General features: G+C 33.2%; 1 long non-coding RNA gene across 1 annotated transcript; it reads right to left on the bottom strand.

Annotated features, from left to right (window-relative positions):
* Positions 1–577: 577 nt before the first annotated feature.
* Positions 578–3,109, bottom strand: LOC123675675. The gene is made up of 2 exons (XR_006746806.1): positions 2,881–3,109; positions 578–649 (listed from the first exon to the last, which is right to left on the bottom strand). It is a non-coding gene; the product is annotated as an uncharacterized LOC123675675 (long non-coding RNA).
* Positions 3,110–5,585: the final 2,476 nt, after the last annotated feature.

The following is a 5,585-nucleotide window of genomic DNA, read 5'->3' as shown; positions in this document are numbered from 1 at the left end:
TTGCCAATTGTTGGATATCAGTATTTTGTACAGGATTTTTCAAATGTTGTTCGAGAACTATTCGTCTTGTATCTATATTTTTCCATCTTCTTATATTTATTATATGGATCGGGTTTTATAAAATTCGACATTTGAAAAGGCTGCCTGATGGGGTGCCTTCTTGGAACCAGTTCCCCAAAGTCTTGGCTGTGGAGTTGAGTGGATATCTATTGGATCAACTATATTCGATTTTCTTCTCTAACGTAATCAAGTAACTGCCATAGAAGTGCATAAACATGTTTTTCAACGACCTGAGACTAAAAAACAGAAGCAGGCACCTTTTAATACTTATCCATGGCTTCTCAAGTGAACATTACACTTATATATAAGTTTTTTCATTGCCGCTTTCACCTGAGCTTTTATGATAACACCATCGGCACTATAACTTAGCAAAACATTTCCAACTTTATTTGCCTTATACATGCGATAACCCTGTACGTGATGTTTAACACTGCCTTCTGTAGATTTCTCTTCGAATTTCAAAATATCATCTTCTTTATATGTTTTTGGAAAATCCAAAAGGTTTTTTGTTTACGGCCTATTAGGTAGACTCATAACTATTACTTAGCGTTAATAATATAATTCAACTTATCAACTTATTCCCTCTCACCTGATATTTTTTCAGTAAACGAATTTGGAATGCATTTTACAAATATTCTCATTGGTGTACAAACACTTGTGCCGTTCGTGTCGTGTTTTGTTCGTTACACGATGACTGAAATAACTCACTATATACATACATATAAATTACTTTTTTCTCTTTTTACTTTTTACTCCTCACATTAATATGTTTTGCCATTGATAGACTTCAACAACCAGTACTCACCTACAAACTGTTTATGAAACGTTTTTCAAATAAATCATCGTTATAACATGTTTCACCAAACATGGAGAAGTCATTTTTCGTCATCATAATTGCCAATTGTTGGATATCAGTATTTTGTACAGGATTTTTCAAATGTTGTTCGAGAACTATTCGTCTTGTATCTATATTTTTTTCGTCTTCTTATATTTATTATATGGATCCGGTTTTATAAAATTCAACATTTGAAAAGGCTGCCTGATGGGGTGCCTTCTTGGAACCAGTTCCCCAAAGTCTTGGCTGTGAAGTTGAGTGGATATCTATTGGATCAACTATATTCGGTTTTTCTTCTCTAACGTAATCAAGTAACTGCCATTAAAGTGCATAAACATGTTTTACAACGACCTGAGACTAAAAAACGGAATCAGGCACCTTTTAATACTTATCCATGGCTTCTCAAGTGAACATTACACTTATATATAAGTTTTTTCATTGCCGCTTTCACCTAAGCTTTTATGATAACACCATCGGCACTATAACTTAGCAAAACATTTTCAACTTTATTTGCCTTATACATGCGATAACCCTGTACGTGATGTTTAACACTGCCTTCTGTAGATTTCTCTGTGAATTTTAAAATATCATCTTCTTTATATGTTTTTGGAAAATCCAAAAGGTTTTTTGTCCACGGCCTATTAGGAAGACTCATAATTATTACTTAGCGTTAAAAATATAATTCAACTCATCAACTTATTCTCTCTCACCTGATATTTTTTCAGTAAACGAATTTGAATGCATTTTACAAATATTCTCATTTAAACTTTCGCGGTCCTAAGAAATTAGTAACTTTCGTTATTCGATGTTGAGAACCCTGGATAGTGGATATTGTCGCACAACAATATGGCGACGGTGAATATGGTCAATGGACAAGTTTTCATTTTTTTGTTAAGGATTTATTCTAAAAATTTAAGTAAAATGAAACAAATATGTGGAAGAATCATTGAAATATCTCTAGAAATGAAAAAGTTATGGGACTTTGAAGTTGCGCTTGGAAGAATAATTTCATAGTACGCAGCGTCTAGTGTGTGACGTCACGCCACTTACACGAGGCGACTGGTATTCGCAGAGTGCTTACGAATTCATTGGTGTACTATCACTTGTGCCGTTCGTGTCGTGTTTTGTTCGTTACACGATGGCTGAAATAACTCACTATATACATACATATAAACTACTTTTTTCTCTTTTTACTTTTTACTTCTCTCATTAATATGTTTTGCCATTGATAGACTTCAACAACCAGTACTCACCTACAAACTGTTTATGAAACGTTTTTCAAATAAATCATCGTTATAACATGTTTCACCAAACATGGAGAAGTCATTTTTCGTCATCATAATTGCCAATTGTTGGATATCAGTATTTTGTACAGGATTTTTCAAATGTTGTTCGAGAACTATTCGTCTTGTATCTATATTTTTTTCGTCTTCTTATATTTATTATATGGATCCGGTTTTATAAAATTCAACATTTGAAAAGGCTGCCTGATGGGGTGCCTTCTTGGAACCAGTTCCCCAAAGTCTTGGCTGTGAAGTTGAGTGGATATCTATTGGATCAACTATATTCGGTTTTTCTTCTCTAACGTAATCAACTAACTGCCATTAAAGTGCATAAACATGTTTTACAACGACCTGAGACTAAAAAACGGAATCAGGCACCTTTTAATACTTATCCATGGCTTCTCAAGTGAACATTACACTTATATATAAGTTTTTTTATTGCCGCTTTCACCTAAGCTTTTATGATAACACCATCGGCACTATAACTTAGCAAAACATTTTCAAATTTATTTGCCTTATACATGCGATAACCCAGTACGTGATGTTTAACACTGCCTTCTGTAGATTTCTCTTTGAATTTCAAAATATCGTCTTCTTTATATGTTTTTGGAAAATCCAAAAGGTTTTTTGTCCACAGCCTATTAGGAAGACTCATAACTATTACTTAGCGTTAAAAATATAATTCAACTTATTCCCTCTCACCTGACATTTTTTCAGTAAACGAATTTGGAATGCATTTTACAAATATTCTCATTTAAACTTTCGCGGTCCTAAGAAATTAGTGACTTTCGTTATTTGATGTTCATAACCCTGGGTAGTGGGTATTGTCGCACAACAATATGGCGACGGTGAATAGTGAATATGGTCAATGGACTAGTTTTCATTTTTTTGTTGAGGATTAATTCTAAAAATTTAAGTAAAATGAAATAAAAATGTGGAAGAATCATCGAAATATCTCTAGAAATGAAAAAGTTATGGGACTTTGAAGTTGCGCTTGGAAGAATAATTTCATAGTACGTGTAAGTGTCGTGACGTCACACACTAGACGACTGGTATTCGCAGAGTGCTTACAAATTCATTGGTGTACAATCACTTGTGCCGTTCGTGTCGTGTTTTGTTCGTTACACGATGGCTGAAATAACTCACTATAAAACAAAAGTCATGGTATAAAACATCTATATAAACCACAACAACTGTTATGTTATATTACTGTATTACGCTAATTGATATTTCACATATCAAGTTACATTCATTAGATATATGTCGTCATTTAGATAAATTGGAAAATAAGTTCATTGAATCTTTGAATAGTGAATGTGATGAGTTCACTTTTTGCGGTACTCATGATGTAATAAAAAAGGTTACCAAAATGTGCATAAAAATTAACTGTTTTCGAATATGTCAGAGAAAAATCCATGACACTTTCTCTTCTCCACAGTTTCTTTTGATAAGTTATTAATATTTTGTTTTTTTTTTCATGAACACTGAGCGAAAACTGTTCAAGGATGAGGCAGCCTAAAGTACTGATGACTAAAGGACTGATGTGATTACTAGTACCTTTTTGGATATAATATGTTTTTTGTTGTTGTTTTTTGAGGTTTATCTATAAAGCAATTCTATGATATTGTTCATTTGTTGTACATAATTCATTTCTTATTCATTTGTTTTAAATATTTTATCACTTGTTCATTTCTTGTACATAATTTATTTCTTGTTGAGTTTTTGTGTTATTTTATATGATGTTTTTATAATTCTTTACTGACATTTTTTGAGTTATTTCAAAAATGTGCAATATTTAACTATATATTTTGTTTGTTTAAAGTCACCGATTATTTTAGAAAAAAAAAATTCAAATAAATGATTCGCTCAAATCAATTTTGTTCATTTCTTGAGGTTGTTCGATGTGATAATTTATTCTTAGAATGCCTAGTTAGAATTATCGATCTTCACAAGTTTGTTCTTATTTTACTTATTCATATTTTTTATTAAACCCACCCACCAAATTCTTGTCTATTATTTATATACAGGTCTTCTTGTGTTTCCTTCTTCCTGTGAAGGTTAAAAAAGAATTTTAATATTTAATAATGGAAGAAAATCGGAACCTAGCTTTGGCTCAGATATTGCATAGTAAATTTAGCATTCAAATTATGACAAAATAAAAAACTCTTAACAAATTACCAAAAAACAACAAGAATAAAAATTTATTTAAACACTTATCAATAAATAATAATAATAATAACTCTTTATTGCCTGAATTATGTGGTATTTACATGACTTGTACAATGAGTGCAAAAGGTGGGCATATCGCTAAAGCGATATCTTCCTGCCAACCTCACAATGTTGAAAATAAATAAAATTAAATTAACATGCTTTAAGGCAAAATACAAAAAAAAAAAAACAAATGCCAGACTACTGAATCGCTCATGGTTAAGGAATTGGGATGGATGGAATATATGGGGGGATGTATGGATAGGGGGAAAAATGAAGACAAAAATGAACCTACGAAACTCACATAACTCAAAGTTCGGCGGTGAGCAATTGCTTTCTGACGGCAACTCTGAAAGATGACAAAGAAGGACGACTTTTGATACTGTTAGGGAGGCGGTTCCAAAATTGGGAAAACCTCAAGAAAAAGCTATTGTTTGCGAAGTTAGTCGTGTGTGCAGGTATTCTCAGTGTAAAGTTTGAATGGGCCCTCGTATGATGATGCTCACCACCAAGTTTCTGGAGACCTTCATATAGATATGCTGGTGACTGTGCCGAGATGACCCTGAACCCCAGTGATAGCAGACGCCAGGAACGACGTTTTTTAATTGACAACAAGTTGAGGTTCTGTCGAAATACTGACACATGATCATATTTCTTTAAGTTGTATATGAATTTTATGCCGGTGTTCTGCAAACGATCAAGCTTGTTCAGCTGCTCCGAAGTCAGTCCAATGTATGAGACATCCGCATAATCGATAATTGGAAGTAACAATGAAAAAAAGAGTGTTTTCCTTGTCTGAAATGGAAGGAAGTTCTTAAATAAGCGTAGCTGATGTAGAGAGTAGTAAAACCTTTTATTTATCGCAGCAATTTGATTATCCCATGATAAGGTTTCATCCATGATTATACCAAGATTTTTGACTGTTTTCGAATAAGGTATTTTACTACCATTTAACTCAATCTCACAGCACCTTCCATCGAGTCCGCTCAACGTTCTGCGTGTGCCAATAATTATACACTGAGTTTTTAAGGTATTAAGAACTAGACCCATACTTGAGGCTTTCTTAGATATCAGAGCCAGGTCAAAGTTGAGTTTATTAACGTCTTCTGCAAATTGCTCCGGTGAGGTGTGTACATAAATTTGCAAGTCATCAGCAAAAAGATGGTACCTACAACTGGTGCGATCGAGCAGGGTTTGTA

The sequence above is a fragment of the Harmonia axyridis genome, chromosome 1, assembly GCF_914767665.1.
Source record: "Harmonia axyridis chromosome 1, icHarAxyr1.1, whole genome shotgun sequence".
Lineage (NCBI taxonomy): Eukaryota > Metazoa > Arthropoda > Insecta > Coleoptera > Coccinellidae > Harmonia > Harmonia axyridis.
Note: the sequence above shows the minus strand (reverse complement) of the source record. Positions and strands in the feature narration are given on the sequence as shown.